General features: G+C 45.4%; 1 pseudogene; it reads left to right on the forward strand.

Moving 5' to 3' along the window:
* Positions 1-480: 480 nt before the first annotated feature.
* LOC129665675 (F-actin-capping protein subunit beta-like) overlaps positions 481-27,978 on the forward strand; it is a 55,606-nt pseudogene continuing 28,108 nt past the window's right edge.

Consider the following 27,978-nt stretch of genomic DNA (forward strand, 5'->3'; position numbering starts at 1 on the left):
GATCTAGAAGAGCAAGACCCTCCCTTTGTCCTACTGAAGTGACAGACACCCAGTCTCTTTCTTCTGGGTGTCTTTGTGCTATTTGTAGCACAATGCTATAACTCTCCAAATCCTTCAGGGCTGAAGGGACCTGAGATGGCTTCTTCCCTTCAAGGCACATCATACTGGTTACTATCTTTCCTAATACTTTCCCACTCAGGGCCTCAGCTTGGCCACCTGTAACCATGAGTCCATCATAATTCTAATAAAAGCCTTCCTGAAGAGGAATTTTTTTCACATCCTTTTATGAACCTGTTTTCTTTTATAAGCTACAACACTATCAGCAGGGAAGTGGCTGAGAAAGTAGTCTACCTGTAAAGGTAGAAGAATGCATTGGCTTAAAACATGAATTAGAACTATTGAACCTGACAGAAATAAAGTGAGGAACAATTTCTAAGAGAGCCTATCCGTGTATCTGTCTTCATTTGTATCTACAATAGCATGCCAAGGGAGGAGAGGGCCAGGCTGCTCCGGACGCGGAACGTGGCTGACTGCGTTGCTGGGTCTGAGTCTGAAAACAACGGCTCGAAGCAGGCCTGCATCCCACTCTCCCCTGCACCACCAGTTCTCAACGATGCCTCTGCCTGCTTTGGAGTAAGTCATGGTGGTGTACTAAATAAAAAAATGGCTATTGGGCTATTAAATGCTTGTTATTAGCCCTAAGATTGTCATGGTGGTATTATTTAACCCACTCTCACAAATAATAAGACATATAATATAATAATAAGACATCTGTTACATCTATAATTGCCTTATTTGCCTTTAGCCGGGCAGATATTTTCCTTACCTTGTTTTGTATCCTCATCATCCATCTCCCAGCCCCCACCCAATGCCATCCACTTTAGGCCTCCTCATCTTGTCTACCTTCCATACACAATCCCATGGTACTTGCTGTTTTCTTCATCTGGGCCTTTTCACACCATTATTGGAGTCCTTCCTCCAGGCCCATCGTTATTTCTTCTCCAGGCTAACCCATCCTGGCATCCTCCTTCTCCCTCTCCTCCTATCCGTCTCTCCCATGAGTCTCTTGATTCTTCCATCCTCAAAAGCCTGGGAAACTTAGCCATGCCTACCCCATTCGGTCTTGCCCAAGTATAGACCATTTAATTAACCAATCAGGTATAATGTTTTAGGCAGGTTTACACAAACAAGGATAGGTGTATCCAGCAAGCAATAACCAAATCTTGAGGGCCAGTAATCAGCATTAATTAGACCAACCTCCAACATCATTGTGTTAACTAAGGCAGGGATGAGGTGGCACAGAGGAGAAGAACAGGTTCTGAAAGCAACAGAAGGGAAGACAAAATGAACTGTACCAGATACGTGAGCACAGAGTAAACCAAGTTTACTGAGGGGACTTTAAAAGAAAAAGATCTTTCTGGTTTCATATTGACCTCATGGAACCTAGCATCCTCTCTTTCACTCACTCCTTGAGTTTTCCCACCCTTATCACGAGGCCAGAAACTACTTCAAACCTAGGGTTACTCTGATTAGGATCTGGCTCTTCTGCTCCTTAATCGGAAGGGATTTTCCTACTAGTCTAGCACAGCTCCTTTCGGTTCATTAGCAGAACTTTTGTGAAAATTTCCCACCAGATAGCTCTTGATCTGTGTGGCCTCTGTGATTGTATATCTGGGTTAGTGTAATTCTTATTTGTGTTGTGGGTTTTTTTGTTGTTGTTGTTGTTTGTTTGTTTCTTTGCTTTGTTTTTGCCAGTTTGATCCAAACCCAAGTCATCTAGAAGGAGGGAACCGCGGTTGAGAACACGTGTCCACTAGGCTGGTCTGTATGGAAGTCTGTGGGGCATTTTCTCAGTTAAGATTGATGTGGTAGGGCCCAGCACACCGGGGTGCCACACTGAGAGAGCCACGGAGAGCAAGCCGAGGTTCCTCCATGGTCTCTGCTTCAGTTCTTGCCTCCAGGTTTCTGTCTTGAGTTCCTGTCCTGACTTCCTTTTATGATGGACCATAACCAGCAAAGCGAAATGAATTATTTCCCCAAGTTTCTTTTGGTCATGGGGCAAACTAAGACAATTAGGTGTTAAGAATGACATCTCTCCATCCTCAGCAGCTGAGTCTAAAAAGCATGGACCAGCAGAGTGCAATTTAAAAGCTTTACAGATAGGTGCCTGGTGAAAATGAGTGTTTTTGAATGTGGTACAGTTTGATAATGCCAGCACTGGTGTCTGTTAAGAGCCAGCTACAAACACAACACCTCAACAATGGAAAGACCTCTGTGGTTGGTTCTGTCAAGACAAGACTGCTGCAGCACCCGTGGAAGCACTGTAGACACCTAGAGGATGTCATCTCTGCTCTTGATATCTATCTCTCTGCTGTTGTTGCCCTTCCTGGCCCTTGAGCTACCTCTTTCTACCTCTTTTTCCTTTTCATTGTCTTCTTTTCTTTAATCCTCATCCATAACTGGTCTTATATGTGTGTTGTATATATTTAGAAAGGGTTTTTTTTCTCTATGTTTACTTTAAAAAACATTTAATTCTACTTCTAAGCCTCCCATGTGATACCTGGAATCATGATGACCTCACTATGTGCCCTTATTTGCTTTGCATCCTAAGTGCTGACGTGGTGCCCTGGAAAGCCAAAGGTTCTTTAGAACATTCCTGTTGGCCTTGCTGTCTGTAGCTCCACTTTGCAGCAAAGTAGCTCCAGAATATTTGCTATCCAAGGTCTGGGGCTAGTCATTCCTGGCCCTGGGCAGCTCCATGGCTCTTTAGACCTCACAGCTCTGTGGGGAATGCAAGGCTGGGCGAGTCAAGCTGAGGAGGCAGGAGTGTCCACACCCTGATATGTTTTGAATTTCAGTTTCTTCCCTGGGGGCCTGGGACTCCCAGCTGATGACTAGTTTCTGACTTTGGTTGTCAGTAAACAGTGTTTGGGGGCTTTGCCCTCCCACACTCTGTCTCCACTCCTGTGGAGGCCATGAGAGTGATGCCTGCACTTGTAGAGTGTGGCTTGGTAACTCTTGGTTGGACACTGTGGCAACACAAACCTTAGATGCACAAGATGGCTGTAGGAAGCCGTGGTTGGTGCTGGGCTAAGATGTGGGTACCAGCCTTTGTGAACACCAGTCTTTTTCAGCTTAGGGCCTAGGAGAGTAGTTCATGCCATGCCCAACATCTGTTGAGTATACCAACAGCATCTATGAGCACCATACTTCACACAGAAACTCTGGGTGTTGTCCACTTATAGCCACAGAGGAATGATTTGCCTTCTTCATCACAGCAGGTAAGTCAAGTAGAGGTCACAGATTACTGTGGTCTCATGGCACTCACTCTCTGTTCTACCAGCTAGACTCCCAGCATACGAGTGTTCACCTTGAAACACTGGCTTGGGTCAGGCAGAGCTAAGCTCTGCTACAGAGTGATTGGGGGGACTGTGAAGCAGTTCTTTGCAGAGGCAGGAAAGGTTGAAAATGGTATAAAGGCTTTTGCTTTACCTGTTAGACTTCTAGGTGACATTGAAAAAAAAAAAAGGGGGGGGGGTTCCTCAGGGCTGGAAGAGGGTAGCCTTTAGATGTCACTTTCCCTGGAGAAACGTGCATGGAACATGACTGGGTCCTGGGGGAGAATGTGTGAACAGAGACAGTGACAAGATGCTCCTGACTCTGGCCAGCTCAGATCACAATCCTATCCTAGGTTTCAGGAACAAGTTATCAATGGGTATTGCTTTAGCTCTAGTCTTAGAAGGAAAATTTTTCATTAGACTTTCATCTTTAAGTGTTTTGTGAGATGTAGGCTTTATATAGACATCCTTCTTCTCTTTTATATTTATTAATTTATTCATTCACTTTATATCTTAATCATAGCACCCTTCCTCTTCTCCTCCTGGTCCCACCCTCCTTTCCTCTTTACCATATCCCTCTCTTTCCCCGGGCCCCCAGAGAAAAGGGAAGCTCCCCAAACCCATTCCAGCACATCAAGACATGTCAGGACTGAGTGCATTCTCTACCAAGGTTGTCTGGCAAGGCAGCCCCACCAGGGGGAAGTGATAAAAAGCACGTAAGAGAGTCGTTGTCAGAGACAGCTCCTGCTTCACTCACTAGGGAACCCACATGAAGACCAAACTATTCATCCGGTACGTATATGTAGGAGGCCTAGGTCTAGTCCATGCATGGTCCTTGGTTGGTGGTTTAGTCTCTGCAGGCCCCCCTGGGCCAAGGTTAGTTGGCTCTGTTGTAGACATCCTTTTCAAACTGACAAAATTCTCTTTCCATTCCTATGTTATAGTGAAAGAGTATGCAATGTTTGTTTTTTTTAATTCCTTGAGTGTATTTAGATGATTGCATATAATTTAGGTTTTTTTGGGCTTTGGTTTTCTTTTTCTTTTTTAACTTTATAAGTGACATGCTCCAGTAATTAAGTGTTGAATGTTAAACCAACATTTCGGTGCTAGGATATAAATCCTCCTTGGGCTATTTTTATGTGTTGTTGAGTTCAATTTGTTGATTTTTACTACATTTTTATTTATTGGTGTGTGTGTGTGTTCACAAATGCTCACAGGCATGTGTGTACCATGATGCACATGTGGAGATCAAAGGACAACTTGTAGGAATTGACTCTTCCCTTTCACCATGTGGCTTCTGGGGAAGGAGGTCAACTTGCTGAAGTAGCAATAACCCTTTACCTGTTGAGGGCTCTTGCTGACACTGTTGACATAACTATATTTATGAGAGATAATGGCTTTTGGTTTTCTTTTCTGTTGGTGAGTTCCTCTATTTTTTTGACTAGTTTGTGAAGGATTCTTTCAATATTTGCTATGATATAACCAATGAAGTCATCTAGCTTTTTCTTAGAGGACAATTTTAATTATTGATCCTGTTCTCTACTAATAAGCATACTGTTTTATATTTATTCTCGAGTCAGTTTTGGTATTTTGTATTTTTCTGGTATCTCGTTTATTTAAGCTATGTAGTTTATTGGCATAAATAGTCCATTATATTTTGCAATCCTTTTAATCTCTGTAGTGTCAGAGATTAAATATGAGATGGTCACAGTGAAAGTCCTAATCAACCTGAAGAGATTGGTTTTCCAATGAGGATCACCCAGACTGATCCTAACTTTCTGATTTTCCATTTTTTTTTTCTGTCCATTAAAGGGTCACAAGAAAAAGTGTTATTTGAACCAAACACGACCTTGTGCATACACTCTGGTGTAGGTCTGCCTTACTTGTTGAGTGGACGGAAATAGGTGGCTTTGGCTCCTTCTTAACATTATTTCTAACTAAACTAATAAGGCAGGCATGGAAGGACAAGGATCCCGTGGCTTGGGAGAAGCTAATGGCCTGCTGGAAGTCTTGCTTGTAGAGCTCATCTGTTTGCCTCTGCAAGAGCAGAAATGTTTTGACACAAAAACCTGAGCTGTATATCTTATTCAACATGCTACATGGTCAGGTGCTGGGTTTTTCAGATGACCCAAGTTTTGGATCTATGTAGATGTGAGGGAGTCCCACACACTTTGTGAAAATCCTTCTAGAGTCTTGATTAGAGACCAGCAAAGTGAAGGTAATCTCCAAGATTATCCACCTCACCAGTTCTGTGTAGGCCTGTCCTTGAAGTCCAGACTATGAGAGAGCTTCTTCTTCTATTCCAGGACGGGGTCTATAGGGACAGTGGGAAGTCTGGCTTCCTAAGCCTCCTCTCAGACCTCAGGACAATTGTAAGTCTTCTCTTGTTCTCTGCTGTTGATTAAACTTCCCCACGGACCCATGAGGGATAGCCAAGCTTTAAGGAGCTCGTTCCCAGATACACTCTTCTTTAACTAACTGTGCTAAAATGCTGCTCATTTCTACTCTTTCAAAATCTCTCCTTAAAAGTGGCTAAGCTCCTAAAACTCAGGAATTCAGGCAGAGGCTCCAGGGTAATTTCAGGCCCTTAATCTAGCTGTGGTTAGATCTAGGGGTGAGTAGGGTAGCGTCTGGCCTCCAGTGGCCAACCATTTTCTTATCCCAAAGTAGAAGGGATCCCCTTGGCATAGATCAGCCCCTCAGATGACAACAGTGGATATTGATTTCATGGGGGTTTAGATTCAACTTCATTTCTCCTTAAGTTTTCCTCTAGAGTGCACTTTTCTGTGTCTTCTGTCAAACTTTTAGGTCTGTGGTTAGAGTGTTTCTCCTTGAGACCATGCCTCAACAAGTCTGAGGCAGCCATGCTTCTGACCAGCAATGGAGTTACCCTGGACCAGAACAGCCTAAGGGAGACACCCTTTAAAGCAAGAAGTGGGGATACCCATGGCTTGGCTTCTTGAGGAAGTCAAGCTTCTTGTAAATGTGTGAAACAATGCAGAGCGGACGAGCCTCTTCACTAGCCTCCCCCTTGGGGGAGCCTGTGCCTTCCACATGCATGTTTCCACAGCTTTTACTCCAATGATGAACTGAGTCTCCAGATTATCTTGCTCTCTTCCCTAGGAATGTCTTCCTAAAAACTCTGACTCTTTTCTCCCCATCCCAACCCCCCTCTGCCACCCATAGCCTTTGTATGATGCTCTAGAGAACATTTATCCCCTGACATCCACACGATTCTCTTCAGAACATGACTCATTGATCTGAGGTTGGGATAATATATTGTTTACATTCTGAAGGGGGTCCTCCAACATTCCTCAAATTGTTAGGAAGTGGGTAGAGATCAGAAAAGAGTCAAACTTCTCCGCACAGCCAGGGACTCTGGGGGTTGTATGTGGACAGCTGGGTGAGGCTTTCCTGGGTAAATAACAGTGGATAGAACAAACTGGTAGTGGGGACAGAGACTGAGCGATCCCAAGGACAATAGGTTTTTTGGTACCTGAGAGGTTAGGTCCTGGCAGGTTGAAATGAGGTTCTGCAAAGTGGCCCTGTGGTAGTTTTGCCCTGTGGACAGCTCTAGACTGAATCCTCCTGTTTGTGCAAGGGGCTATGGAGACCACAAGACTAGGATCCTGTAATTTAGAGGCCGCGGGGCCTTGGGAGAGTAGAAAGGATATGATCATGGTCTTGGATCAGGGCCTGACATCACAAAGAATACCTGACATACTGTCCAGTTCAGGACTGAGGCAGGTTAGGGAGAAGATGCCTAATGAAGCTACCTTTGGCTATCCCAGCAGCCCGAGGGCTGGGTATAACCTCTGCTCCCTGGACTGCCTCAGCATCAACACATTCCACTGAAAAGATTTTTCCATTGTGACTTTTAGACCCAAATCTGAGAGCCTTCCCAGCTGTACTGTCTTCTGACTTAATCACTTTTCCAGCATGCTATTAGGGGACCACTGGATGTCCCAGCCCCATATCTGTGTTCAGGCCTCTGTTCTCTATATAACAAGGATTTGCTATTTCCTTGTTAAAAAAAAAAAAAAAATCATCTCCATTCATTGATTCTAGCTGTACCCTGCTGGCCAGTTTTAAAAATTATGAATAACTGTCTCACTAGGAAAGCCTTTGTGACAGCAGCTGGCATCTGATGTGGTCCCTACTGTTGAGGGGTTGGTAGTGTTTCTCCACACCTCCGATAGCCTAGGGAGAACAAGGACAGCTTTGCCTATGTGGTAGGTGCTGCATAAGGGAGAGCCAACCAGCCACACAGGTCTGGGTTCCCTCCATGCATGGTTTTATCCCTTAGACCTCTGAGTACTGATGATTCCTGGGTAATAGGTCCTGCTACACGGCTGTGTCATTCTAGGACTCTGACGTGGCTGAGTTTTAAGGCCGGGGGAGTTACTGCCCATGGAGGCATGAGGAGACCCTGCAGCCACAGGGAGTGAGTGACCTCATCTTCAAATAGGGTCTATCAAGGGAACTCAGAGTCACACTCTCTTCCCACAACCAAGGCCAGGGTCAAGGCAGAGTTCACGGGAAGTGAAGCAGACCCATCCTTGAATCCCCACCCATATCATGGACCTTAAGAAGAGTCCTGACTTCTTGTCTCCTGTAGATACTCTCCATGCTACCCCAAAGGTCCAGCCATGCTCAGCAGTTATGACTCTAGCTGTTTCCTGGCCACAGTGGGGGTAGGGTTGGGAAAGACCCCAATTGTAGAGTTCCTGCACATTGACAACATCCTAGTTCCTAGGATGGATCAGTCTGCTGGGATCTTTGTGCCCAACCCAAGGTTGGTTTTCAGAGAATCTCAACAAAAGCTTCTAATTGTTCCTGACTCCCTCAGGGTTCCCTGGTTATCAACACTGGAACACCTGCCCTCAGGCTGGGCAGGGTGGGACATTTAAAAATTCCACTATCACTGTTGTTTGCAAAGTGGATTCCCAATTCACCTCCTTAGTGGTCTCCAGGTCTTGAGTTTCCCCTGTTAATCCTCCAGCTTTTTCATAAGAAACACCCCCCCCTCCCCAAGAAACACCAAGTACCAGGGCTCCTAAGATCTGACCTAGTCCCTGGAAGAGTACATTTGCTAGAGCACTGAACAGAAACTTTGTAGAAAGATCTGGCCCCTCCCAGGGATGAATGTCAGGAATGCCATGTTTTAACTAAGTTAGTGGTGAATCGCCAGGCTCAGAACTCATTCGGGGTCCCACAGCCAGTTCTTGGGACCACCTGTCTAGATATTGAGTGGTGATCCTCAAAGGGAATAGGAGAAAACCAGGTCTTCTCCTTGATCACAATTTACCTCAGATTCAGATAAGCTAGATCTTCTTATTAAATATGAAAACTAAGATCCTTGAGACCATTAACTAATCCATTTTTAATAATAAAGGATGTTGTATATTGTAAGGAAGACCTGAGAGTCAAATCTGTGTTGGGATTTCTAGCCTTCTCACTGGCCTGTCTATGCGTTTTAGTCTGTCTAGTCATCACAGGTCACAGTGGCTAATGGTTTATGCTGCAAGTGCTGCCAATGAAAGTGCTGAAAGCAAAGACACAAGCAGCATGTAACCTTAGTCCTGTAGGACAGCAAAGCAAAAGGACAGACTTAATCAGATTTTCCACCTCACTCTTCTTTGCTTGGAAGGATGGGATTTTATATATTCTTAGAAAATTGTCACATATGCAGAAAGGTGATATACCTCAGCGTAAGTGTAGAGCTTAAAGGGTCACAACCTCAGTACCCTGGTGCTCCCTTTCTTCCTCACTGCTCTGCATTGGTCATGTGTCCTGGAATCTGGTGCCACTAGGTGCCTTGTACTGAAGTCATCCTTGAGTGTCCTGACTTTTTGTGAGAAAATCCTGAGATAGATGTCTTTTCCCCCCTCCCTTCTTTGACAATGTTTATTGGCTGTTGTTAGAATGACAGCATCCACGTTACCTAAGTGTGGAGGTGAGTGCTCAGAACCAAGGCTGAAGTGAAATCAAGTGAGCTCATGCTCACGTGGAGTGAAAGTCCAGACAAAGCTCCTTTCAGCGGCTCTTTGCCTGGTCTCTCAGTTGCATAGCTGTGCGGTGTGCTGTCCCCTCCGGCCCCCTCAATCCTTCCTCCCACTCTTCCACAAGACTCCCTGAGCTTAGCCTATTGTTGGCTGTGGGTCTCTCCATCTGTTTCCATCAGCTGCTGGATGAAGCCCCTCAGAAGATAGTTATGCCAGGCTCCTGTCTGTGAGCATAGCAAGTGTCATTAATAGTCACAGGGGTTGGCTCGCTCCCATGGGGTAGCTCTCAAGTTGGGCCAGTCACTGATTTGCCATTCCCTCAATCTCTGCTCCATCTTTATCCCTACACTTCTTGGAGGCAGGAAAAATTTTGGATCAAAGGTTTTATGGGTGGGTTGGTGTCCCCCTCCCTCCACTGGAAGTCCCGCCTGGCTACAGGAGGTGGCTGCTTTAGGCTCCATGTCTCCTACTGCCAGGATCACTCCTATGGATTCCAGGAAGCCTCCTCTGTCCCAGAGATGCTCCCCCACCCCACTGATTCCTGGTCTCTCTCAGTCCTCCCCCTCCACCTGATCCTCACCCCTGTTATCCTCTCCATTCCCTCTCCTACCCAGTCCACTCCCTCCATCTACTTCATATGTCTTTTTAGTTTCCCTTCTGAGTGAGATTTAAGCACCCTCCCTGGACTGTCCTTGGCTTCTTTGGGTCTATGGGTTGTAGGATGGCTATCCTGTACTTTATGATTTGCATTTGGGGGGCTGTGTGGGACTGGTCAAGGTATCATCTGCTTGTAATCTATCATCCAGCACAGATGATAGACTGTTTACAATCTATCGCCCAGCACAGCCTCCAGGTGGTGGTCACACTGGTTTGCTCTGAGACCAAGGATCTCAGTGTCCAAACACTGGGCTTTCACCTCAAAAGCAATCACATCTTCACAGTGATGGAAATTTGCATATTCTCTACTTAATTTGCATTACAGAATCAGTATTATAGTCAAGATGGCCTTCTTAGAAGGTGACCTGTGAACACAGTAGAACATTAGCCAGCATCACACAGGTTCCTACAGGCTTCTAGAGAACTACCCGGACCCTGAAGCCATGCCCTGAGTACTGGGCTCCCTGGACTCAGGGGACCCTGCCCAATCCCTGTAGTACATTCTGAAGAAGGGACTCTTTCCATAAAATTCAGTAACCATTCCCTTAGAACACTGCCTTTCCCCAGTAGATATATGGCAAAGGTTATGAACAGCTCCTTTGGAGCCCTGAAAAAAATCTTACCAGCTAATAAACACATGATAAAAGCTGTCTCACCAGTGATCAAAATCTCAGGCCCTCCCGCCTTGTCTACCCTTCCCTTCAGTGGCCTTTCTAAGACCTGTGCAGACAGCTCTCATCACCATACACCCAACCCAACATTTCCCGGGGTTTGAACATTTCCGGGGTTATTTACTCTCCTACAAGTGGATGACGCTAAGTCTGGTGCTGTCATCTTTGTAACTGGGTGTTCCGTCTCTGTGGATCTCATGTTTCTCTCTACTGAGACAGCACGCACAGGGTAAGCCCGCTTCTGGAGTTTACCCCAGAATATTGACCAGCTTTACCTCTCTGTGTGTGTGCTGAATGTGCGTATGGTGTATGCACTTGTGTGTGCAAATGCGTATGTCCGCAAACACACGGAGAACAATAAGCGTCCTGATCTACCAGCCTCCGTCGTACTTCCTTAGGACAGGGTCTGTCGATGGACCTACCACTAGGCTGGCAGCTAACCAGCCCCAGCAGCCCCCCAGCCCATCCGCCTTCTCCCAATGAGCTGGGGTTATAGGTGCAAGCATGGCGACACTCGATTCAGACTCCGATCCTCACAGCTGTGCTGCTGCTACCAGTCCTACCCAATCAGCCATTTCTCTAAGTCTCTCCTGCTTTACCTGTGGGCCAAGTGATCTTCCTGTGACTTTCTGTTCTTTTGCCCCCTACTTGACTGCCCCCTGTGCTCTTAGCCATTGGTAGGATTTGTTCCACAGCAGGAGAGGGCTCAGCTGTAGACCTCTTGTCTCCAACATCTCCTCAGCTAAACACTCACCATATTTGTGGCCCTCCTAGGGAGAGGCTATCCACTCCATCACAAGGGCATCTCAGGGTCATGAATTATGCCAAGACCGAAGCAGAGCAGGGTGGGGCAGGGGTCACATTCAAAGGCCAGAGCTATTTACTTATTTTCTCCCCAGATGGTTGCCATGGTGATAGGGCATGCATAAGATGACATCATCCTGTCTTACATAGGCTGGGGTGTTTTATGGGTCCCCTGGAGCTTTTTAGACCTCTGAGACACCCAGTGCTGCCCTTGCAATATACGGGAGATAGGACTTAGCTGTGCCACACAGGGTTCTGGGGCGATGTGGCCCTGTTCATAGCAGACACAGAGTGTAGTGTAGTGGGCAATAGTGACTGAAAGGGAGGAAGAACTCTCTGGAGCAGCTGGATGGGTCCCAGAAGAAGAGGCACTGTGTGTAGCTTAGAAGAGCAAGCCACAAAGTCCTTAGGAGGAAGGTGCGGAAGGATGGAGTTTAGCCCATCAGATGTCAGCCATGGTAGCTAGGCCCCTACAGGTATCTTTCTGATGCTTTTATTCTGACTTTTGAGGGATTAAGGAACAGTGTGTCTAAGTCTGGAAGAGAAGGCACATTCAGGGCCAGCTTCCTCAGCAGGGCTCTGCAAGGCTCTGGTGGTCCACAGGGATATCTAGTCATTTGCGACTTGGGCTTATTTCTCAGCTTGTCCTTCACGTACATGTTCTGGGTCCTTTGTCTAGGGAGAGTCTTTACAGCTAACAGATAAGAGTTGGGACTCTGTGTTGAAGAGTCTACTTTGTGTTAAAGATGCTACTTAGAATTTAATGACAGGAGTACTGGTTAGTTTTTGTCTGCTTAATCTAAATCTAAATATAGCTGAGAAGAGGGAATCTCAATTGAAGACTTTCTTCCATCAGAATAATCTGTAGGCAATTTTGTAGGGACATGTTCTTTATTAATGACTGATGTGGGAGGACCCAGATTGCTATGGGAGCTGATTCCCTGGGCAGGTGGTCCTGGGGTGTGTAAGAAAGCAAGCTGAACAGCAAGCAGCTTTCTCCATGACTGCTGCTTCAGTTCCTGTCTTCAGGCCCCTGCCCTGAGCTCCTGCCCTCACAGCCTGAGAGCTGTAAACAGAAATAAACTCTTTCCTTCCCAAGTTGCTTTTGGTCGTGGTGGTTTATCACCCTAACCATGGGAGTAGGCAAAGTTTGTCAATAAGGCCACAAAGCATTTGTTTAGCTATCCCTTCTGGTTTGATAAACATGTAAATCACAGAGCCAGCACACACTACAGTTTAAGTTAAATTCTGGCTGGCCAATGGTGGCACATGCCTTTCATTCCAGCACTTGGGAGGCAGAGGCAGGCAACTATCTAAGAATTTGGGGCCAGCCTGGTCTACAGAGTGAGTTCCAGGACAGCCAGGGCTACACAGAGAGACCATGTCTCAAAAAACAAAACAGACAAACAAAAAGGTAAATTCTGATAATAGTGTTAATCCACAGATTCCATGACCTATTATTGCAAACATCCCTGAAGCCATGAGACCACTATACTGTAAAGGAAGAAGCTGATTGTAGAGACTGTCATTGACTCTCTCCTGCATTCTCTCCTTTCTCCTTATCAGTGTTCCTGTCAGAACAATTAATGTCATAGTCTACTGACCTACAGTCTTCCAGTGTTATTCCTAGAGTCTGTGGTTATAACAGAGCTTTCTCTTCTTGTATATTCCATGGGTCTGTATAAATTTGCAATGGTATTGATCCACTGTAGTGTCACTGAGTAATTTCAATGTCCCCTGGTCTCTGCTTGGTCCTTCTTTCCTCTTAACCCTGGTAATCAGGATCTTTTACCATCTTAAGGTTTTTATTTGTTTATTGACTTTTCCAGGATGTCATGGGTTGAAATAATACAATGTGAAGCCTTTACAGATTGGCTTCCTTTTTGCTAACAATAGACACCAGAGATTTCTCTATTATTTTTTCATAGTTTGTCTCATTTCTCTTTAGTGTTGAAAACATTTGGACCAAAATGTATCCAGTTATTCACTAAAGGGCATCTTGGTTGCTACCAATTTTTAACAGCTAAAAATTAAAAGCTGCTATAAAATCTGTTCTAGTTTTCATGGTTGCATGTAATTTGGATTTATTTGGAAAAATAGCAAGAGGAGAGATCGCTGCAGTATATTGGTAAGAGCATGTTATGCTTTACAAGAATCTACCAAGCTATGGACTAGCATCTCTGTACCATTGCATCCCCAAGAGAGTTTTTATTACGTCCCATTTGGCATTCTCAGAGTTTTGAGTTGAAGCTATTTAAAAAGGTGTATCGTGGTATTTCATTTTAATTTGCAATTCCCTTATGATATATGATGCTGAAGGTGTGGCCATATGTTTACTTTCCATATGGCCATTTTTTTCAGATGAGATATATGTGTATTTGGATCTTTTGCCTATTTTAAAATCCATTATATATGTTCTTATTTTTGAGTGCCAAATGCCCCTCATTTTTGATGTTTTGGCTAGTGATCTTTCATTGGGCATGTCTGTGGCTTACTCTCTTATTCTCTTGAAAATGTCTGTCACAGGGAGCCTGTGAACCCAGTTTATTAGTGTTTCTTTCATGGGTTGTGACTTTGGCGTCACTACGCCCATCCCAGGTCAAGCAGGCTTTGCGCTGTGCTGTGTCACGGGAGTCATGCAGTTTCCCTTCCGTACTCGTGTCTTTCGTGCATTTACAGTCAGCTCTGTCTGGAGTTAGTGGGCACGCCTTTTTGGTTAGGTAACTACGCATACACTGTTCTGTCCACTTGTTTTAATCTATACATCTCTCTATATTTAAGGTAGGTTGCATGTATAAAATACATAGGTGTTCATATACCTCCCTCACATGTGGAATGCATGCATAAGCAAGCACGCCATAGTTGTCATTGCTTTAGACAAACATATTTACTAGATAAATTAATAACCATAAAGAGAACTGGAGATATAGCTCAGTGGTAGAGCGCCCATCTTCCTGGTTCAAAAATAAGAAATATGGAAGTTTTAGTCAGATGTGGCGGTGCATGCCTTTAATCCCAGGATGAAGGAGGCAGAGGCAGGTGAACCTCTGTGAGTTCCAGGCCAGCCTGGTCTACATAGCCAGAGCTATGAAGAGAGACCTATATAAAAATAAAGAAATAAGAAAATAGGTAAAGAAAGAGGTTTTAGTTTACTCTCACGTACTCTCTCTTTAATGCCTTTTCTTTTATGTGTCTTGAGTTTTTGAGCCGTATATCCTCTTTTCTTTCTAAAGAGCACTTAACATTATATAAAATGCAGATCTCGCGTCCCCTCCGAGGAGCAATACTGTAGGACACAGATTCAAGGTTGACGTTGACTATCTCCACAGAATTTACTTCTTTTTATTATCAGTTCCCTGTTTTTGTGTGAGTCTGTTTGTGGGGTGCCTTCGGGGGCCAGAAGAGGGTGCTGAATGCCCTGATGCTGGAGTTACAGGTGCTGATGAGCTGGGTGCTGGCAGCTGAACTTGGGTCCTCTGGAAGTGAAGCAAGCTCCTGACTATTATTTAGGCTGAACTGTTTCTTTGCTCAGCAGGTGGGCATAGGGCCCCACCATCCTCACTCCATGCCTGACCTCAGAGAGAGTAGAGCCAGGAAGTGTACTGGACTCTTATCCAAGCCCACCTGTGAGGCAGAGGCTTGGGCACATAGGTCTACCTCACACCAACCACTCCCTTTCTTCCATCCTCTCTGCTGCTCTCCTCTGACCACCACCCAAACAGACATCTGTCTCAGGACGCTTACTGAGCACACCATTTTAGAAAATGTAATGAAAGCACTTTAATTTAAAAATTAAAAAACACAAAACAAACCCTTTTTTCTTCATCCCAGCCTGCTCTCCCGGAATACTGAGGGATGCTAAGCACAGCTGGAGCTCAGCTTGTCTTTACACAAGCCGTGAGCGTGAGTTCAGCTGCATCTCTGGGTGTGGCAGTCAGATGACTTAAGCTGGTTCCCCAGACAAATGAAGAAACCAAATAGCATCTTCTCTCCTTCTGAGTCAGAGATACAGGCTGCAGTCGTGCCGGTCTGATCTGGAGACACCATGCCTCCACGTGAACTGATCTGACCATCTCAAACTTCGCAGCTGGGGAATCTGAGTCAGAGCACCGTGCCCAAGGATGTTCTGAGCTGGCATAGCCCTGCCTGCAAGAACAGGCCTGACAGGTCCTCAGATATCCTTCTCAATGGATGTTGAAGTTCTGTCTAGAACAGGTAATGCCTTCTTTTTCCCTCCATAATCCAGTCCCTTTAGAACCTTCATTCTGATAAAGACAAAATATCTCTTTCCCTCAGGTCTTCCTAACATTCACTTAGAAGCATGGATCATTCCCATCAATGTCAAAAGATTAGCATCTATTTAAATTAAATACGTAGCACTCCCCATCCTACCTTACCACCTTATTATTAAAGACAACTCACTGCAGCTCTTTTGCCTGATACTATCAACTCCTGCCTCTCACCAGAAAAATCACCATGCAGACAGAAAGGCAAACAGAGATTGAAATTGCATCAGAGCCAAAACTGGCCTTGACAGGTATTAAACAAGCAGAACAGGTACTACAAGAAGAGATGAGCAGTGTAAACAAGCAGATAATTGACGTGTTCAGGGATGATCAAAATACTGTAAGGGAAAAGAAAACTTCCTTCAGTGAGTTCATTAGCTCATAAGACATAACTGATGGAAGAACACTTGAATTTATATACATGACATTAGAAACTGTCAAACTTGAACAGCAAAGAGTAAAAAGATGGAAATTTAAAGAAATAGGGCTTAATATCCAAGAGTTGTGGAGCATCTGCAGAGTCTCACACACAGGAGTCATGATGGCCAAGACTCAGTGCCACACACCAAACTACTACCTTTGTCATCCACATGAATAGCAAGAGGAACCTGAAACACCCAAAGATGTTGGCTAGTTCTCTCATAGTCAAATGTAATAAGGGGGAGGGGAGCTCAGGAGAAAAACCATGAAAGAATCCAGAAGAAAAGACCTACTACTCTTCAGAGCATCAAGGATCAGAACTCTATCCCGTATCTCAGAGCTCATACAGAGCATAGTGTAATGCTTAACGTACCAGAAAAGAAATTGCCATGGGCATGGTGCCTCCAGGTCAGACCGGCACGACTGCAGCCTGTATCTCTGACTCAGAAGGAGAGAAGATGCTATTTGGTTTCTTCATTTGTCTGGGGAACCAGCTTAAGTCATCTGACTGCCACACCCAGAGATGCAGCTGAACTCACGCTCACGGCTTGTGTAAAGACAAGCTGAGCTCCAGCTGTGCTTAGCATCCCTCAGTATTCCGGGAGAGCAGGCTGGGATGAAGAAAAAAGGGTTTGTTTTGTGTTTTTTAATTTTTAAATTAAAGTGCTTTCATTACATTTTCTAAAATGGTGTGCTCAGTAAGCGTCCTGAGACAGATGTCTGTTTGGGTGGTGGTCAGAGGAGAGCAGCAGAGAGGATGGAAGAAAGGGAGTGGTTGGTGTGAGGTAGACCTATGTGCCCAAGCCTCTGCCTCACAGGTGGGCTTGGATAAGAGTCCAGTACACTTCCTGGCTCTACTCTCTCTGAGGTCAGGCATGGAGTGAGGATGGTGGGGCCCCATGCCCACCTTTCCCTCCGCCGGAGCTAGGTGGGGGCTTTCACTGCTGGGTGTGTGCTGTTTCTTGCTGACCAGGGGTCTACCGTGCTTTTCTCCTGTGTCTGCGTCAGCGTCAGACAGGTACTGAGGAACTCACTCTGGCTTCAAGGCCAAAGCAGGCTCCTTGGGTGGCAGCTGCACAGAGGACTCGCATGCTGAATTCTGATGCTCAGTTGGACAATATTCCCTTGATAAGAAAGACTTCCTCTGAGTGCTGGATTGAGATACAGATGGTATCTGGGCTGTGTTGTAGGGTAAGAAGCTCTAAGAAATCACTACACGAAGCTATCAAGGTCAAACATGAGCTGCAGAACCATGAAATACCTGCCAAGGAGAATCGCTAACGGGGAGTAGGATTAATTTAAGAGAGATGTGTATGTCACAAGCAACAAATGGGGAAGGACAGAGCCATCTAAGCCTTCTGATACTGGACATGGCACCATAAAATCTGGTGTTTTCCCTGCTCGGTTCCCTTCTGATACTGGACATGGCACTATAAGATCTGATGTTTTCCCTGCTGGGTTCTGGCTTAGCCAGAACTGAAATACTGACCCAGTATTTCCTCACTATACTCTCATTCCTCCTTTTTGGAATGGTTGTGTATATTCTGTGCTATTAAATGTTGAAAATATGTAATTTGCTTTTTTATTTTACAAGGGTTAAAATTAGATTTCCTTGAGTCTTAGGAAAAGCGTTGGATTTTGGATTTTTAAACTTCATGTTGAGAGTATGAAAAATACCGGGGGCCTTTTGAAGTGAGATAGTATGAATTTTACATTATGATATGGACATGAGCCTATGGAGGGAAGGGGATGGAACGGTGTGGTTTGGATGCGAAATGCCCCCCATAACCTCCTGTTCTTCAGTTTGTTCTTCAGTTAGGGAGGTTTAGGTGGTGCAGCTTTGCTGGAGAAGTGTGCCACTGGGAGCAGGTTTTGAGATTAAAAGCCCAGCATCACTCCCAGTTCTCTCTCTCTCCCTGTCTCCCTCTTCCTTCCTCCCTCTCTCTCCCCTTCTCACTCTCCTTCTCCTTCCCCCTCCCTTTCTCTCCCCCTCTCTTCCCTCCCACCCTCTCTGCTTTGTGCTGTGGCTGAGATGTAAGCTCCCAGCTCCTTGCTCCTATCACCATGCCTCCACTTGCCTCCACACCCTGATGCACTCTTATGTCTCTGAAGTCATAATCTCAAATCAACCCTTTCTTCTCTAGGTTTTCTGGGTCAGGATGTCTTATGATAGCATCTGGAAAACAACTACTACTGCCTGTCTGTCCTGCCTGGGCCGGCTGGGGCTGTCTCAGCCCCCTTTCTGTGTCCGCCTACCGGGGAATGTCCCCAGTATTAGCATACACAGGTGTTTGCTTTTACCACCTTCCCACATAGTAGAATGCAGCAGCCACAGCATCTAGCTCTGTCTCAACAGCATGTTATTGTCAGGACAGAGTGCACAGAGCGACCCAGGCCTGACAACTCACTGGTGATCTCCTTTACAGACACCTTCACAGAATAGGAAATACTAGCGACCTGCTGCGAGCCAAAGCAATGACTTTTTAGGGGTGAGGCAGCAACTGGCAAAAGAGAGATTTCTGAATGAAGACCCTGTCCCCTCATCTTTTCTTCCTCCATCTTCCTTCTTCTTGCTCTAGAGGCTGAGTTCACCTGCTCCTCCATGACCCTCCTTGGAAGGTACCCGCCCAAGGTGAGACACAGCTAAGTCTAGGTGGGCTCCTTCTCTAGCTCTGCCGGGCTGCACACGTGAGTGGCTGGGTAGCACCAACACTTGCCTCAGTGTCTGATATTTATTCGTAAGATTAGTTTCATCATTCTAAATGTGTTGACACAGCCTGTAAGTTCTGAGTACAACAAAATTAGAAAAGTTTTGTGTTTGTTTTAAAGAGAAAGTCTGTAGGGAAGGTAAGATCGAGACACCCTAGCTAGCTCATTGTTCTGAGCCTCCTAGCTACTGGGATATTAGACAAAAAAATGTTCCCCTAGGACCAGATCAGACATCCAACCATTTTCAGGTGCTCTTTTTGTAGGGGAGAGACATGGTTCCTGCTCAGCCCTAGCATATGCTGAGTCTTATAGCATTCTCCCAAGACCTGAGCCGTCTGGGTCCTTCCCACTCCCTTGTGGGTCTCAGCTAGGGATATCACCTTGCCTGCTCCAGTCTAGGGCCCGAGGGCTCTTGTTGTTCTAGAATCCCTGGGGCCCCCCCAGCTTTGATACCCACTGAGAGGCCTGATCTACAGTGAGCTAGGTGGGCACTTGGAGCCAGGGTATGGACTATCTTGGGCAAAAAGTGTTCCCGGCATGCTCAGTGTGATTAATGGAGTCTAGAAGGGAGAGAACTTATCTTGTGCATGGCAGCAAAGGTAACCAACCCTGTGATTATCATTCTCAGTGAATGAACATTCCCTGTGATAGTGTGGGGCTCTGATCCCAACTGCTGTGCTGATCCATTCAGTTTCATGGGTTCTGATGCCCAGGTCCATGACCCTAAACTTAGGACCTCAGTATACTTCTGACCCTACTTGAACTTCTTAAACCTGGGGTTCAATGCATGGCACAAACAGGAACTTCTGTGGTTCAGAGAGGGGCTAAGCTAGATTGGTGAGGAAACCAAGTGGCAGCTCTAGGGGAGTCAGGGGAAATGACTCAGAGACATGCGAGTTTTGTATCTTGAAAGAGGTAAAGAAGGGCAATTCATCAAATCTGAATTTGACTGGAGTCAGGAATAGGTGAGCTAAATTCCAAGAACCTTTAGGTTTGCACGCAGCTAATCTCCAGAGCTGGACAACACATTAGCGGGGTCTCCTTTTTGGTGGTTAGAAGGGATTGCTGTCTGTTGCATACAGTAGGACTTTCATTTTAAAAACTTATTTTTTTCCATGTGCATGTGTGAATGTGCACATCCTATAGTGTACATATGGAGCTCAGAAAACAGGCTCGTTCCTCTGGTTATGAAGATCCCCGGGACTGAACTAAGATTGTCAGGCTTTACTGCAGGTGCTTTTATCTGCTTAGCTATCTTGAAGGTCAAATAGAAGTTTTGAGAAGAAGTTTCTGACTTGCTTTCTGTTGTTATCTTTTCCTAGATATATGTGAACACATAGCTACACACCCCGAATAGAACATCAATGATAGACCAAAGACTATAATCCCAACTGAGTCTAGCTTGGTGAATCAGCACATTTATTTATTCTTAAAGAAACGTGGATAAGGATACTTACAGGTGTGTTGGTGACCCTAAAATAGCAATACATTACCAAAAAGTCTAGACCCCGCATTGATGGTGACTTCTCTATGGCTACATAGTTAGGGTTCGCCTTTTTTTTAACTTTATACCCTCTGTATACTCTAGTGTGGCTGTCCCTTCTTGGGGTCGTTGGCTACCAGTCCTCAGGGACAAGGGAGCACAAGCGATGGACTGGGGACTCAGATGGCCGGCAATGTGACGGAATGAACTCCAGAACCACTTCACGGAGACAGCTCAACTTTATTCCGGTGAACAAAAGCTTTGTAGTTCTTAGGGAGTGGGTGAGAGGCTCACAGGTAAGGTGGACCTAGTTTTTTTGAACCTAGGAATTCCAGGGATGCTTTATTTTGCATTTGGTAGCATGGTTCTATCATATGAATGGGAACACAGTACCTAATTATCCTATAGGCACAGGGAGGGGGTGCTTTCAGGGAACTGTGCCAGAGGTCATATACCAGATATGGTTAGAGGCATCTATGCATAAAGATGCCTCCAGATGAGGTCAGGCAGAGTGTAGGAGTCCCTGCTGGGGAGAGAGAGTTCTCCATCTAGTGCCACACTCAGAGAGGCTACCCAGATCTGGAGGACTACAACCTTAAAAAGCAGGGTCCTCCAACACTAACACCTTCTGAAACTCTGAGTAGTTGTGACAGAATTACATATGGTTGGATTGAGTTGCTCTTGTATGATACTACTCCTGAGGAGATGTGAACAAATTGTTTACTTTTCTCAGGTAAGGAACCAATGACAAACCAAAGTCCAGTTTGGTGAACTACTGAGCTTATTGGAGATACTTATAGGAGTAAGGGTGAGAGGTTATTTACAGAAATTGGGATGACTCAAACCATGTCACCAAAAGTCTAATGCACATGATTCATGAACGCTACCCTGGAGCTCTCTGTACAACCTGGAGGCATCTGGACTGGTTGGAGAGTCTCATCTCCTTACATAGCCTTTTGAGGAGACCTTGGAAATCTAGTAAGTTTCAGGGTCTTCCCGATTCTTATGAGTTGTTCACTTTCTGAGGCTCAAGGTGCCTTCCTTTAGAGTCTAAAAAGACTTAGGCTCCTTTAGACATAAAGGTCTAAAGTTTTCGACCTTTAAGAGTCTTGATGAGTTTTCCTCCAGAACAGTGTTTCAATTAGAAGGAAATTGTACACAACAGGGGCATAAGAAGGAAAGCATGGCTGGAGTCTTTGGCAAGAATCTACAATGTAGCCCTTCTATCAGGGTCCATTAACAGTCATGATCTTAAGGGCCTTTTATGGGTAATCACAGCTGTTCTGATTAAGATAATCTTATGCTTATGCTCAGAAGACAGCATTCCACAACACCTCTTTCGTGTGATCTTCTCTAGAACCCAAGTCCTGGGCGATGGGGCACACATTCTCCTGAAGGCTGGGATGTCAGGTTGATGGGTTTCCAGGACTTAACAAGGCATGCATTATGTGTCCCTTTCTTTCAAAGAACATCCTCCTTATGTTACAGGGTTCCCAGCTACTGTATGGTGTGTTCTGGCTACCACAACAGAATAAGAAGCTGTGTTAGATATAACCTCTTTGTATTTCGATTTCTGAGTTGCCCTCAAGAAGCTGTTTCCATGATAGGTTCTCAGGTGTTTGTATTCAGCAGCATTGTGAGCTCCTCAGCCTCTCAGCCCCCAAAAGCCATTTTCTTTCTATGTATCATGCATGGAAGGCCCTGTTTAGATGTGATGTGTTCTGATACAGGAAGGAAGCAGCAAGATCTATGTCAGAGACACTGTAAGACTGGTAGAGACAGGTGGAGCTCTGGAAGCCAGCTCTAGGAGTGCAGCTTCAGGAAAATGGGTTTCATGGGGGACTTGGGCATCAGGAATTAACTACAGAAGTAGATGCTCATCCTCTACAGTTGCCATTTGCAAGGCATGCCCAGCAGCAATCATATCTTACAGAAGATCAAGGGCATCCCCTCTTCCCCCATATGTGAAATGCCATGATCAACTGTGCTGGCTGCAGGGGAATCCAGTTAGTCCTGTAGTATACGAGATCCCTTGAGAAGTTTTCACAGCTTGGGTGGAATCAGCACCTTCTAGTGCCCAACTAAGCCTGCCTCCAACTTGTTCTCCAGGATGGAAATTCACATGCTGAGTCCTACAGCCTTTGATAGTAAGGTAATAGGACCTCATGACTGGGATTGGTGTCCTTTTGAAGACACTCCCTAGTTTCCTTGACCAAGTGAGGATACCATGAAATGACACTGTCTAAGCTAGGAAGACAGCCCACTCTAGAACCCAAGCACATTGGTTCATAGCCTCAGACTTCCTCCTTTCAGATTTTGAGAAATAAATTCCTTGTACTTATCAGTGATTCAGTTGATAATGTTTTGTTATATGCACATAAGTCTGTTAAGACAGGAATCCTCCATCCTTCATCTGGCTCTTTCTGGCATGACCTCAGCAAGGTTTGTGAACAGAGTGGGAGTTTCTGGCACAGCTAGTTTCAGAGCTGCATCCGGGACACTGGAGACATATTAGGACTCTTGAAAATTGCCCTGTGGTACATATCCACACTCCACTTTACCAGAGGCTAGAGTTCCTTGCTGCCAGGACCTATTGGAGCCTTATGCGGGGCGGCAAACGCCGTACAGGGTGCTGTACTCCGTGTGGGTTTGTGTGTCCTAGGCAGTGTGCAAACACTGAGTGATGCACATATGCAGGGTGACATGCTGTATGTGTGAGATGGTTCGGGCTCCTGGAACCGGACAGACTTATTCAGAAACAAAGCTGCAGCAGACATTGAGGTATGTATGCCTTGAGTGTCTGGAAGATGCCGTTCATTATTTCATAACAAAACAACCTTCTGTGGCTCACTATGTCTTGGTAGCTGGTTCACGGAGCGCATAGTTATAGAAGCCGGTAGAGACAGTATTCAGGACAACTCTGTTGATAAGCCTGGGTACCGACTAGGGAGCAGATTTTAGGCAGCCTTGCACATGTTCATGCCCAGTGGACTTGGGAGGAGCTTTGGTTGGTGCCTTTTAGGTTGTTTTTATTTCTGTGATGATCACAGCCAGTATGTTCTGTGCCAGGCCTAGGAATGAAAGGAGAATGTTCTTCTTGCAGGAAGTACAAACGTCACTGACTGAAGCTCAGAACAGATACTTGTGACCCTTCACCCCAACAGCATACCAGGGGCTCTCTCATAGTGGGGCTGATCATGTGGTTTGGGTGCATGTATCACAGTTGACTATTTGCGACCTGTTTATAGACACAGGGAGGAAAGTGAAATCCCTGGACTCCTGTTCTCTGCCCTGGATCATGCTTCCAACAGATGTATTCAAGAGAAATCCATATGCAGAGGTACCATCCCTTGACTGCCTTTCTTCTCCTTGGTGAGAGGCTCAGGGGTTGAAACCTTGGTACTGTTCTGGTACTGTTCTTGGTACTGCCTTGAGTATGCCTTCTGCCTTCTAAACAGTCAGCTGCAAGGGAGCTTGCTGTTGTTGAACAAAATAGCACTTACAAGTAGAAATGCTGAGCGAGGCCTGTCTCTCAAGTATCTTAACCCTTAATTCGTTTAGTTTCTCAAATACAGTTCCTATAAATGTGATAGGAGAGGCTGGTGCTCTCCTCATTCCCCCTGAGAGTCTCTTTTCTGTCTTTGAAGGCTCTTTACATTTGCTATTAGTCTAAATATTTTAAGAGAAGTCTGGCAAGTGTCTCACAAAACCTCTGTGCAGTCATGGTTGGGCTCAGGGAGGCTCAGAGTGTGTGGCAGTGGGGACCTTGCCTTTAAGGTCCATGATGTCCATGATTTGGAGAAACTAGGATAGCTGGCTTTGGTTGTGAGGCTTGACTCGCAAGTGCAGGGCAGTAGGTGGGACCCTCCTCAAGCTGTCCTTCCAGCCTGTCAGGAAGCTGGCAGCTTCCAGAAGAGCCCACTGCTTGTGAATCGTAGCTGTCAGCTGGGTGGTGGGTTGGAGATCCTATGCTTCCTCATCCCCAGCTGTCCGCTGCTGGTAAAGAGTGGATTTGAACTGGTATAGAGTGGATGTGGACTCCCCACATTCAGAGCTGCACCCGCTCTCTTTGGGGAGGTTGATGGAATAACCACTGGTAAAGAATAGAGAAAAGTGGCACCAGTGTATGAACTATGCTTTCCCAGTGGTTGTGTGTGTGTGTGTGTGTGTGTGTGTGTGTGTTCATGTGTGTGCTCACATGTACGTGGAAACCAGAGGTCAAGGAAATGTCTTCAATTGCTCTCTACCTTATTTGCTTTTGAGTCTTTCACTGAACCTGGATTGTTGACTAGCCGGAAGACTACAGAGACCTGTCTCCCACACGCTATGATTTATGGTGCACACTGCCACAGCTGGATTTCCCACCCTTGGGCCATGGGAATTGAACTCAGGTTCCCGTGCTTGTATGACAAGCCCATTGCCAGCCAAGATCTCCATCCCAGTGGTTTTTCATGTGCTTCTGCAAGACCAAACAGAAGAAGGGGCCCCTGACACCAGATGTTTCCGAACTCCCCCGGCAGATATGGAAGGGACATGTACTGTGGCACAGGTTACGAAGTAGCCTCATGTGTTCTGGGCAAGCAGCTCAGGCTGCGGTATAAAGTAGAAAAAAGAGACTCTTGGTACAGGTGATTGCATGAGACAGAGCAAAACCTTAGACTTTTTTCTCTGAATTTGACCTTCTGAGGCAGATTTTAATGGAACAGAATCTCCTTCCTATTACAATCCTAAATTCAAATTTAACAAGAGCTGGAACCAGAACCAGAACGACTGTATGGCCCTGGACTCAGGTCAGCACATTTGCCAAGGTTTCTCACAGTTTAGTCTTGAAGAAAACCATCATAGCACAAATTCTACAAGTCAGAATGTGTTCTATATCCTGAGTTTTATTCTCATCTCTCTCCAAGACTGGCCAAGGAAGCAGTATCTCTGAGCCTGAGTTTATTTTTCTGAAAATTGGGCTTAGCAAAGGCATTTACTTTGTTTATTCACTGCGACTTCTGTGGCTAATAAAATGATGATGTGGAAGCTCTTTCACAATTTTAACTATGCATGGCAAGTAGGAAAGAATATTTCCAATCTCTAAACCTCATCAATTTAATATTTGGGACATACAAGTCAGTTCCTCTACTTATAAGAAAAAGAGAAACTTCAAGGGAAAATTTTGTAATTGATACAAATAGACAGTGTGCATTTGGTTCCTCATCCATGGGGTTATCAGTGAAATTCAAATTAAAATAGCAGCAAGACAAGTGTCTCTTCCAGAAGGAGCTGCGATATCTTGTGAGAACCTTCTAGAAACAGCATGCATACAAAGGGCTAGACAGGACATGGCCAACATGGAACAGCAATACATGGAGGGGTTAAGACTTCCAAGGGAGGATGGTTGTCCTGGCCAGCATTATTGCTGATGGCAAAATGATATCAGGCTTGACTTCATGAAGCTTGTAGGTTCAAGTCAATTTGGAAGAAATAAGTTCACCCCAGGCAAATATGTGGAGCAAGCTAGAGAGCCTTGGGAGACGGCTTGGGTCCTCAGGTGAAATGAGACCATCTGGAACAGGGAGCTTCTTAACAGGTGATCTCTCTGAAGTCTGGCCTCATCCGCAGAAAAGAAATAACTAAACTTTCTCAGGTCAGGGCCTTCAGACCTCTGTGTTAAAGGCTCCAGTTTCTGGGTCTTCAAGGAAGTCCAAGGTCCAAAAAAAGTCCTTGTGCAGTTTGAGAAAGCAACACTGGAGATGGGACAGATCAGTCTAACCTCAGTTCTGTCCTACTCCCTCCAGTCTGAAAATTCAGGCTAGTGGCCTGGAGTTGTTTATGTATGGTCTATCTATAAGGAGTAGATCTGGGAGAAGCTGTGCAAGCTAAAAATATGAAAAAATGTTGTTGCTGGCATCAGAACCAACCCAGGTTTCCATTTCCAAGCAGAAGCATGCCATGGTAGAGGCTATGCAAGCTGTGATGTTTGGGAAAAGTGGGTTCTTCTCACAGATGTTATGCTGCTGTTTCCTCTGGAGGGAACAAGAACAAAGTGGTTCCACAGGTCCATTTCCAGGCATTGGCTCTTCTCTGTTTCTGTCCCTTCTTCATGGTTTGGTTGCTGGGGTCTTGCTTTATCTTTTAGTCACTCCTGGGGCTGCCAGCTTTTCACCACCTTTTTTTTTTTTTTTTTTTTTTTTCCGGAGAAGGTATATTGGATTCTATGGTACCATTGCCATGTTTGGATCCTACCTTGTTGTCTGGTTCTGGCCAGAAATGAAGATGATACTATTCTACTCATGAGGTGTTTATGGAACATACTGTTGCTTAGGTGGCGTCTTTTAAATTTTTCTTGTTGCCATGATGCCCTGACGAGCAATTTAAGAGATAAAGGGCTGATTTTAGTTCACAGTTCAAAGTATAGTCCATCATGGTAGGGAAGTCAACCAAGTGGGTTCTTGAAGCTGTCAAGTTATATCTACAGTCATAAGAGAGCAATGAATACACACTCAGTACCCCTTTCCATTTCATATAGTTCAAATGCCTTCCCACCCACAGCTGAGGTGGGTCTTCCCAAACCAATTAATATAATCAGTATAATTCCCCCACAGGCACACCCAGAGTCCCGATTCTAGATTCTGTCAAGTCGACAGAATCTGACCATCACAGGCAGTTTGCCAGACAATGAACACCATCGCTTTTTCTGACACATTCCACAGTTGGTAGTGGTGGTATTTTGGGTTCTCATGAATGGATGTTGAGACTCAAAGCACATGGACAACTAGCTGGGAGACACATGATTATAAAGAAACTGAGCCAGGATATGGACCAAATCCCAGACTTTCTCCTGTTTGCTGTCATCTTCTGTAGACTGAAAGCAATGACTACAGCTTCAAAAAGTGCCCCCTTTCCCAGAATAACCCTGGTTCACTGGAGCAGCCACACAGACATGGGACTGGCAGGGTTTTGGCAGGGTCCTGGGGGTGAAGGGTATGCAAGACTCCCATCAAGGGGAGGGGGTGGGGTCCAGGACCAGAGTCAGTCCTGCTTTGAGGTGACCTCGCTGGTGTGGTCTAAAATCAAACCATGTCATCCGAGGCTCAGGTACCACAAGGGTCAGGGCAGAGGAGTAGTGTCTTCAGCCTGAATTTAGCCTCCTGGGTGTTGCATTCTTTGTTGGCTCAGTTCTGTTATTGTCTGTGTCAGCCACACTCCCTTCCTTCATAACAGGGTGGCAGACAAAGCTGCTGCCCTGGCCTCATCCAGCTACTGAAAACACAGAGATAAGTCCCTCAAGGCAGGAACCTCTATGACTGCAAACCATCCATTCCCTGACCTTACTCTTTTAGAATTGTGTCTCCTCTTTCATGCCCCTGCATGGGCTCTGGCAATATTATGGAAGCATCTCCAATTTTTGCTTTCTTACATTCTGGAAGCCTTTCTAGTTGCAGGTCCTTGATTTCATATTCCCCAATTAACAGCTGAAGAAACAATTACAGTTTTTAGTCTTGCAAAAGCTGTACTTCTGGCCTCCTGTCTTTTCTCTCAGTTCTTCTGCCAATTTGCTTATTCTTTTATGGATTAACCCCTCCCCCTTAAGGTATGTTATTGAGCACAGTAGAA

This window comes from Psammomys obesus, unplaced genomic scaffold (genome assembly GCF_907164565.1).
Source record: "Psammomys obesus unplaced genomic scaffold, mPsaObe1.curated_primary_1811, whole genome shotgun sequence".
In the NCBI taxonomy this organism is placed as follows: Eukaryota; Metazoa; Chordata; class Mammalia; order Rodentia; family Muridae; genus Psammomys; species Psammomys obesus.